Source organism: Neomonachus schauinslandi, chromosome 13 (genome assembly GCF_002201575.2).
Source record: "Neomonachus schauinslandi chromosome 13, ASM220157v2, whole genome shotgun sequence".
Classification (NCBI taxonomy): Eukaryota; Metazoa; Chordata; class Mammalia; order Carnivora; family Phocidae; genus Neomonachus; species Neomonachus schauinslandi.
In genome coordinates this window covers 90,873,035-90,883,640 of record NC_058415.1, presented here as the reverse complement: position 1 = coordinate 90,883,640, position 10,606 = coordinate 90,873,035, and the positions used below count along the sequence as shown (strand labels likewise).

Below are 10,606 nucleotides of genomic sequence, written 5' to 3'. Positions count from 1 at the left end.
CCTTGCCAGCTCCCCTGGGCTGATGGCAGACCAGACAGGTGAGCGCCTACCCTGGCTCTTTGCAGCCACCTCCAGGCCCACAGGGAATTCAAGTACCAAAGTCAGGGGCAGGGCTGAAGTGTCTCTGCTGGGGAGGCTCCCAGCCCTCTTTCCCCTCCCGGGGCCTGGTGGGAAGGCCCACCAGGCAGCCATCCCCTTACAAACACACACAAAGGTGAGCGACCCCAGGCTGACCCTGCAGTGGCCGGCAGAGCTGATGGAGTTGGGGGCCAAGCGAGGGTTCGCTGTAAGGGGCCCCCTCTCTCTGGCTGGGCTGGGGGTGGGAGGAGCCTTCCTGCACCTCCTGTCCCCAGAGGTGCAGACATCACCCCGGGGCGGAGCCAGAGAATGAGGCCCTGGAAACCCTGGAAATGAGGGGTTTCGGATTGGATGCCCCCACCAGACCCAGGATGCCGGCTTCTCTGGGCAGGGCCCCTCCAGACCGAACCTCCCTCCGCTGGGGCTCCTCCTTCCCACTACAGTCCACGGCTAGCCCACTGATAACCAGGCTATCTGCCTGCAGGAAATTTACTGGAAACCTTGGCCTTGACCCTCTCTTGCTGCCTCTTCGTTCTCTTCTCTCTCCTCCTTGGCCTCTCTTGGGATTCGGGAAGGCAGGTGCCTTATTAGCTTCAGCCACTCCAAGCAGGTTCAGGAGGGTCCCTCTCCTGGGACCTCACGACCCCCTCAGAACCCCAGGTCGGACCCCCTCTCTGAGAGGGGCTACATCAGAGCGGCTTCCTCGGGGACATCAGCCCTGCTCTGAGATCAGAGAGAGAAAACAAACGCTCAGTGATGATGGCAAACAGGTACAGAGCCCTCCCCAGGGGCTGGCACACGCTAAGGGCCATATGTCTGTTCACGCTCCATACCCTTAGCCATCACTTGGACCGTGACACTGAATACCACCCTCCTGCTACCTTGTCTTTCTATACGTCCCACGCCTTTTCAGAAAGTCATGCAGCTCTCGTTCCGTTTTCCCAACGTGACCTCGTGGGAGCCTTCCTGGCTTACCACCTCTCACATCCCACACCCCTCCGTAGCCTCAGGGCCCCGCCCCCAACACCACGTGCTCTGTCACTTCCACAAGAAGCCTTGGATGGTTCAACCCCTGCCCCAAGATGGTACCCCTTGAACCACTGCCTTCATTTTTCTTCCGGGCTCCTAGCACATAGTGCAGCAGACTGCATGCAGTAGGTGCTCAGAAGTGCCGACTCGCTCCAGAACTTTGGAGTCACGGAGCGACTATACCCCATAGTAGAGCTGGAGACCAGGTGCCACGGGTCCCGAGGGGCCCAAGGTGGGGGCGGGGGACGCATCCCTTGCTGAGTGCTCTCGTGGCCCAGCCGAGCCGGCCACTCCGTCTGCACCTCCCCACTAGCCTGTAAGAGCTTCGTGGGCCCTCTGAGGCACATGGTCCCTGCTTACAGGTTAGGAAAATGAGGCCGTAATGGGTGAACTCACTTGGCAAGAGGCAGGGCTGGGGTTTGCACCTGGCCCTTGGCACCACCTGGCACTAAGGCCGTGATCCCTGGCGCGTGGTAGGTGTCAACGGCCACGAGACCACAGAAAGCCCCCTGCAGACTGCTCCTACCGTAAACGCAGCCCACACCTGCCCAAGCGGCCCAGCCCAAGGCCAGCCTGCAAGGGCACCAGCCACCCTGGCCCTGGCATCGCAGCGTTCAGAGCCCTGTGGGGTTTTTAATCAGCCCCCCTGCGGAGTGCCGACATGATTTATAAAGTGGGTCTGGGCCACGGCTGCCTCCACTCAGCTAATGAGCACCAGGCTTTGGCAGCATCCACCAGCTGCGTGTTGGGTTCGGAGCGAATCACCCCGGACTATCCCCACCACATGCCGGCAGCAACCAGTAGTCATGTCACCCCTTTCCCGGGGTGGGCGGACACGACCTGGCCATCTCCCCCAGAGGGAAGGGGGGCTGGCAGTCGCTGCTGCCACCACGGGGCAGTGATGCGGACCCTCCTCTGCCCTGGCCACCTGCCCCCGCCCCCCATCCCCCCAGCCAGGTGGACTTGGGGTCTAAAGCCAGTGAGGGCGGGAGGGCTGGGAGGGAGTGCGGCTCCGCCCCCGAGGAGGAGGGACGCAGGGAGGGACGGTCCTCACCAGAGCCATCTTCCCACTCCAGGGCACGAAGAACAGCAGCCCATCTTCTGGCCCGGAGTCACCCGCACCCCACGAGCATCCCCTGTCCCTCCAGGCACCACTGAGGTCACCTCTGATGCAGCCCACCCCCAGCCCACCTGGAGCTGTACCCTGGAGCCCACACTCTGCAAACAGCCAGCACCAAGTGGCAGCACCTCCCTGAGCCTCAGTCTCCTCATCTGTAAATTGGGCACTTTTGCCACAAGGTCCTGGTGTGCTTTCTGTGAGGTGAGACGGGTCACACAGTAGATCCAGAGCCGGGCTCGGGCAATGCCCCACAACCAGAAGCCGTGCTCATTAGTGTCGTCACTGGGGCCCGGCGCCCCATGGCCCTGTCCAGAGCCGCCCACGCTCTGAGCGGCGCTCGCCTCGCTTCCCCACGCAAAACGTCCCAGATGTCTCCTTCCTTCGCCAAGCCGGCTCCACTCCACCCCAGCCTTCCAGGCCCGCCGAGAGCTGGCTTCCTCTGGTGGCTGCTGGTCCCCAGGGACCCCGTTCTTGCCCCGTCCGCCCACACAGCTCCCGGCACAGGAGGCCCCTCGGAGCCACGGCCTACTTGGCCACATGTTTGCCCACGTGGTCGGGCTGGTTTGTGGTGGAAAGGACATGGGGCCAGAGTCCAGGGAGGGACCAACACCTCCTGGGAGCAGGATGACTTGGCTCAGCGACCGTGAGAGCCCACAAAGGCCTAGGAGGGGGAGCCAGCCACGCCGGAGGCCACGGCGAGTGTGCCAGAGACCCAGGCCCACAGATAGCCAGGCACTCCGAGGATCTCTGCCCTGCTTGGAGATCAACTACGCCAACTTTATCCTTGCTACACCGTCAGCCAAACAGGTTCCGAGCAGAGAGTTGGCGGGCACTCTTCAAGCTGCAGCGTGTAAAGAAGACAAAAGAAAGTGGAGAGTCAGCATTTGCCCGGCGCGTTTTCGCCCCTGGAGAGCGTTTCGGGGCCGGGACGTCAATCACAATGTGCTCTTGGGCCACAAGATGACGAAATGGGGGAGGGCGCCAGGCTCGGGCCCCAGCTCCCCCCGGGATGCTCGCTCCAGCTGCCAAAGGCCTGGCAACTGCATGCACACAGCTGTGGGAAGTCGTGGGGACTGCCACGGCAGACGGCCCCAACCCCCGGCGCCTCTCAGAGGCTGAGTCCAAAGCAGACCGGCTGTCGGGGACAAACAAGACCAGGAGGTGCGATGGGAGCACTGATGCGCTGAATTTATGTGGCTCCCACTCCGTGGACGCTTTGAGATCCTTGGTTTTAATTACAGTGATAGCGGGCGGTCGTGGGTTTTGTTTTGTTTGAGTGTCTTCACTCAGTAACGGAAGACGTTAGCAGCTCTGTGCCAGACCCCAGATGGCTCTGTGGGCCTGGGCTGTCTAGGAGCCGAGGGACTCCAGCCCTCGTGAGCGGTACGTTCTGGGCCATCCTAGGAGTCTTGCCTGTCACCAAAACCCCAGCTCCTATCTTTGCTATGAATTCGACAAGTCCACGTGGAACCTAGTCATGAGCAAGGCAGAAAAACCCGCTGCTTTCATGGAATTTCCATTCTGGGGAGAGAGATGGACAACTTGTAAGTAAATAAGGAATGTAGTTTCTGCTGAGTGTACCGGATGTTACAGAGCAAGCGAGGAGGGCCAGGGACAGAGAGGGTGCAGAGAGGGAGGCAGGGCAGCCCCCCCGAGGATGGGACCCTTGACCTCACAGCTCATGAAGTGAGGGAGTGAGCCATAAGAACACTGGGAAGGCGCTCTGGGCGGGGAAACAGCAGGTGCAAAGGCCCTGGGGTGGAAAGAACGACATGGCTGGCCGGCGGGCATGCAGAGGACAATGTGTCCAGGAGAGTCACAGGGTCAGCAGGGCCAGATGGAGAATGATGGCACCATTTAAGGGAGAGGTAGACACCGGGAAGATCAGGTCGCTGGTTTGGACATGCCAACTTTGAGCTGCTAGGTAATCTTCAAATGAAGATATAAGATGTCGTCATGTTGAGGCGTTGTGTGTGTGGTTCGATATACAGAAGTATGGATCTCAGGGTGGAGGTCAGAGGTGGACAGATCCGTGTGGGGCCATCTCCACACAGGTCGCACTTCACAGGATGGGTCCACGGGAGGCTGAGGGGGAGGGGCATAGATGGGACTGAGCCCTGGCACATCCAGGATTAGGACAGGAGGATGCGGAGCAGGGAGCAAGGGCTCCCGGCAGGCAGGAGAATGCCTTGGAGTGCTCCCGAGGGGCAGTTCCATCTCCGTGGGACGTGAGGAGGAGTTTGGAAGGAGAGTGGCTGAGGGGTGAGTGGGGTCATGGGGTTTGGAGGTTGCCTGGAATGAGCCTGCGCGGAAGGAAGTCCACGGCCAGGCCCGAAGAGCTTTACAGCTGTCCTGGCCCCCACTCTGGAGACCAGGTATGTTCCGATTCCTACCGCCACCCCCAGTCATCCTTCAGGCCACAGCCAGAAGAAGCTGGTTTTCAGGGAACACAGAGCATTAGGCCTCCTCCGCTGATGCCCGCGGGCTCCCCAGCACGCTCGAGGTGGAGGCCTGGCCTCCTCACGGCCCAGGAGGATGAGCTCTAGCCTTGCCCCTCGAAAGCCCCTCCAGGCAGCCCGCCCCTGTCCCAGAGGCTCACTCCTCACTGGGGTCCATTCACCTCCGCCCCCTAGACCTCGAGCTCCCCGAGGCCCCAGCTGTGTGGCCAGCCCATCTCAGAGGGGACATTGAGTCATGGCCACAGGAGCACAGAACGTGCCAGCTGGGAGGGACTGCAGTGGTCAGCGGGCCAACCACGCTCCCTGCCACCTCTCTCTTGCCTCTCTGCTGTAGTCATCTGGCCTTCCCTTGAATGCCCCCTAGGATGAGGGGCTCAGCACAGTTAGGACAGCTGTGCCCCGGCTCAAGGGGCTGGCCTGTCACGGCCGCGAGTGGGGGTGCATGCTCCCCAGCTCGGGGGCCCTGCCCCTCAGAGGCCTGGACACCCATGCGGCTGCCCTTCACCAGCAGGAAGACTGCACCTCCGCAGACCAAGCTCCCGGACGTGGGCTGTGACACACACCGTTTCATTGGGCCCCGGTGTAACCCAGTGGAAATAAAGCCTCTGTCCCCTGAGAAAGAGTCACACAGGTGTTCCCGAGTTCTTTCTCGGAGGCCCGCCCCCCATTCATACCCATCATGCAGGAGAAAATCACGTCCTTTCTACAACGCACACCCTCTCCACGGAGGCGCTATAAATATGGAGAGATGACATCGCTGGCGGTGTGGTCCTGTGAGTGATGTCATCTTGGGGGCTGCCTAGCAACCCCGACAACGTTCGGGAGGCTCTAATTCTTGAGTAGGGTAAAGTCACATTTCTGCAGCTCAGTTAATCAGCTTCCTGGCAACTCCGACAAGATGATCTCATTTTATTCATGACTATTTTATGTGAAATGCACTTTTAGCTCTAAGAGAACACAAAGATTTAATTCAAAACCCGCTATCGCTTTATGTTTCCAGGGTGCCGTTAACACGGCATCCATGCAAATAACCATGGTAACACATGGGTAATTAGTATATACGGCACGCGGCATTAACACGGGGCCAGGGCCAGCTCCCCAATCAGCGCAGATTACCGCACGTTATTACTGGAGTAATTACCTGCAGTAACACACAAATTGAACTAAATGGTCAATTGAAGTAAAGTGAATGGCTTTTTATTCTCGTCCCTAAATAATGTGTCTGCTCGGCTGAGCCGTTCAAGGTAAATAAAACTCTCCGACTGATGGCCTCCCCCCCCTTCCCCGCCCTGCCCTGGGTGGGGGGTTGGGCCCGGCCCAGACAGGTGTGGGGCACCCCGCGGGCTCCCCAGCTTCCCCGCCGTCCCTGCGCCTCCGCAGAGCTCGGGCCCTTATGTAACACGCCCCCTAGAACGAGGATGCGCACACAGCTATCGTACTCCTCCCCCCAGGGAAGAGGGCACAGAACTTTCCAGAGAGAGGATGGGGTGAAAAGGCAAAAGGCCTTCCTCCCAGGGATGTTGTTCTTGCCCCTCTGGTAGGTGGGGCTTCCTGTCGCAGGATGTGAGGGGGAGGGGAGGTCAAAGGTCAGTTCTGCCTTATTAACACAGCGTTTCTCAAATTCCATAAACTTAGAAGATCTTCAAACAGGAAGTGGCGCAGGCTCCTCCAGGAGTCTGAGCGGAGCTGCCCGGCCTTCCCAGGAGAGCGGGAGAGCGGGAGGGAGGCAGAGGTCCCGCAGCGGGTGGAAGGGGCCAGCAGTCCCGTGTCCTGCTGTCCTTCCCCGGGCAGAGGTGCGCCAACAATGGAGGGGGTCTGGGGACTTTGGGCAGGAAACGCCCCGTCCTTCGTGTGTCCTTCATGTGACAGATGCAGAGTGGGTTCTCTGCAGGCCTGGCCCCAGGGGCTAGCCCTCAGCACGACGGCCACCGCCCCGCAGGCCACCCGTCCAGGCGACGTGGAACCATGAGGGCACCAGGTGCCACGAAGGCAAAGGACAGAGCACCAGGGGCTCCTCAGAGGGAGCGAGGCTGACGACGGCTGCAAGGGGGAGGAGGGAGGCCCAGCCCGGGAGCGTGGGCAAGTCTCCGAGTCAGGGAAACCGAAAGAAGGCCACTGATCTTATCACCACCTTCATGTGCCACGGACACATTAATACCAAGGGAGATCGAGATGCAGACGGAAGAAAAACGTGACTTAAAAACCCACAGCTTTATCTGCACTCCACTGTGGTGGAGCAGACTCATCGCGGGGAAAGCTGCCGTTTTTCAGAAAACATTCTGAAAGGCTTTGGTTTTCAGGGTGAAGGCACCTCATCTACTCTGGATTGGAGAGGCCGAGACAGGCAAAGGCAGAAGATTGCACTCCAAATCAAAGGGGATTTCCAACCAAAATAGCTCGTGGGTGCACACTCTCTCCCATCCCACTGCTCTGGGGTGCACACTCTCTCCCATCCCACTGCTCTGGGCCAAGTGATAAATGCAGCATAACTGATGACCCGAAACATACAGTGGGGCTACAAACACAATAACGTCTCCAGAGATGAGGAACAGAGGTGGGGGGTGGTGGGCAACATGGCCTGCTGAGCCCAGATCATGGAGCCACAAGGTCGGGGGGCTGTCTGGGCTCTTGGTACCCCCTGCAGGGAAGGGGGACCTAAACCTAGGTGGGACCAGGACACAGGCCTGTGGAAGGAGACAAGAAAGAGCAGGGCAGCCCCCACACCAAGGCTGAATGCAGACCATCACTCATAGACACGGATGCAAAAATATAAAATAAACTACTAGCAAATTGAATTCAGGCATAAAAAGGATAGTGCGTAATTAAGGAATTGTATTTATGCCAGAAAAGGAGATTTGGTGATCATCGGGAAACTGATCAATATAATTCACCATGCTGACACATTAAGAAGAAAAATCAGACAGAGTCTTACTACATGTAGCAAAGACACTTGCAAAAATTCAACATCCATTCACAATTAAAACTAAAACAGCTCTTACAAACCAGGAACAAAAGGGAAATTCCTTAAGCCGTTTAAGAGTATCTGCCAAAGTCAGCATACTTAGTGGTGAAATATAGAAAGCTTTCCTTCTGAAATTAGAAGCAAGACAAGAATTTCTCCTCTCACCCTTTCTGTTCAACATTGCAATAGCAGCCCTCACCAGTGCAATAAGGCAAGAAAAATAAATGAAAGGTGAAAAGACTGGAAAAGGAGAAACAAAACTGTCACAAGTAACGTGATTGTGTCACAGAGGATCCAAAATGAACTACAGGTCAGTAATGAGAACTACTAAGAGTTTAACAAGGTTGCTGGATGTAAAATCAACACATAAAATCAGATTTATGTCTATATAATGGGAGTAAATAGATAGAAAATGAGAATTTTTAAATGATACCATCTGCAACAACCTCAAATGAGATCAGGTACCTGGAACTAAATCTAGTTCTGTGCACAAGACCTCTAGAGAATAAATAATTTTATTAATAGACATTCATGAAGACCTAAATAAAGGGGGGACATAGATCATGTTTATGGTTTAGGAAACTCAACATTACAAAGATATTAATTCTTCCAAATTGATTATTTTCAAGTCGGGTTCATTGAAGTATAATGATCTATAGTAAAATTTTTCCTTTTTTAGTGGACAATTCTCTAAATCTTGACAACCTTAAATAATTGTGTAACTGCCACCATAACCAACATAGAGAACACATCCATCACCTCCCAAACTCCATGCCAGTGCCTAGCAACCTCTGATCTATTGTTGTCCCTATAGTTTTGCCTTTTCTAGAATGTCATTTAAATGAAATCATGCTGTATGCAACATTTTGAGTCTGACGTCTTTCACTCAGCATAACTCATTTGAAATTCATCCCTGTTCTTGCATGTATCCATAGCTCATTCATGTTTATGGCTGAAAAGTATTTCATTAGATGGACGTACCACAGTTTGAAAAATATGTGAATTGCTTCCAGCTTGGAACAATTATAAATTGAGCTGCTATAAACATTCACTCACAGAGTTTTAAGTGATTTTCTTCACTCACAGAGTTTTAAGTGATTTTCTTGGGTAAATACCCAGGAGTGGAATCCTTGGGACATACTGTGAGCGTGTGTTTAACTTTGTAAGAAAACACCAGACTGCAGAGTGGCTGGGACACGTTGTGTTCCCACCAGTGAGGTATGAGAGTTCCAGGTGCTCTGCATCCTCACTCGCTATCGTCGGTTTTTAAAAGTCATGATTAGAGGTTATAGTGGTACATCATTCTGCAATGACATAATGACTAATTACACTGAGCGTCTTTTTATGTGCTTATTTGGCAATCATACGTATTCTTTTGATGAACTGTCCTGTAATGTCTTTGTCAGGTTTTGGTATCAGACTAACGCTGACCTCATAAAAAGTAGAATTGGTAGAATTTGCCAGAAAACTCACCTAACTCTGGAATTTATTGTTTTTGGAGGGTTTTAAACAACAAACTCCAATATATATGGGAGTTTAATGTTTTTTTTTTCTTGAGTGAGCTTTGGTAGCTTATGTCTTTGAAGGAATTTGTCTATTTCATCTCTAAATTGTAGAATTTGTGGGCACAAAACTGTAATAATATTTATTAACATTTTAATATCTACATGGTCTGTAGTGATATCCCCTTTTTCATCCTGATATTGGTGATCTGTGTCTTCTGTCTTGTTCTCTTTGTCAGTCTGACTAGAGATTTGCCAATTATATATGGTCTTTCCACAGAGGCAACTCTGGCTTCATTGATTATATTTTCCTCTAGCCCTTTTCTTTCCTATCTCATTGATGTCTGCTCATTACTCTTTCCTTCCTTCTGTTTGCTTTGAAATTAATTTGCTTATTTTTCTAGTTCCTTAAGGTGGGGTTTAGATCATTGATTTTCTTTTGCTTTTCTTTTCTTGAGTATATTTGATGCACAGTGTTAAATTAGTGTTAGGTGTACAACTTAGTGATTGGACAAGTCTACACATTATACTAACTTCACCACAGGCCCGTCTGTCCATCTGTCCCATTACATCACTGTTACAATATCATTGACTGTACTCCTTATGCTCTGATCCTTGTTCCTATGACTTACTTATTCCCTAACTAGAAGCCTGTCTCTCCCTCTCCCCTTCCCCATTTTGCCCATCCCCCACCCCTTTCCCCTCTGGCAACCATCAGTTCGTTCTTGGTATTTATACTTCTTTTTTTTTTGAGATTTTATTTATTTATTTGACAGAGCTTTAATTAGCAATAATCGTGCCTCGGATAAACCTCATTGGCTACGATACTGCCACTGCGCAAAGCTTGACAGAGCTTTAAAGAGAGACAGCGAGAGAGGGAACACAAGCAGGGGGAGTGGGAGAGAGAGAAGCAGGCCTCCGGTGGAGCAGGGAGCCCGATGCGGGTCTCGATCCCAGGACTCTGGGATCATGACCTGAGCCGAAGGCAGATGCTTAACGACTGAGCTACCCAGGCATCCCAGTATTTATATTTCTCATTCTGCTTTTTGTTCATTCATTTTTTTTTTTAGATTCCACTTATGATTAGAATCATATGGTATTTGTCTTTCTCAATCTGCCTTATTTCACTTAGCATTATACCCTCTAAATCCATCCCTGTGGTCCCAAATGGCATATATCACCTCTTCTTTGTCCATTCGTCTATCTATGGACACTCAAGTTGCTTCCATATCTTGGCTATTGTAAATAATGCTGCAATAAACATAGGGTGCAGATATCTTTTCAAGTTAGTGTTTTCCCTGAGTATACACCCAATATACTGGAATTACTGGATCATAGAGTAGTTCTATTTTTAACTTTTTGAGGAATTTCCATACTGTCTTCCACATTGGCTACACCAGTTTGCATTTTCACCAAGGGCACGAGGATTTCTTTTTTTCCATATCCTCGTCAACAC

The 10,606-nt window shown here is 53.1% G+C and overlaps 1 pseudogene; it reads right to left on the bottom strand.

Annotated features, from left to right (window-relative positions):
* Positions 1–9,912: 9,912 nt before the first annotated feature.
* LOC123326607 lies at positions 9,913–9,995 on the bottom strand (annotated as a pseudogene).
* Between the last annotated feature and the right edge of the window lie 611 nt (positions 9,996–10,606).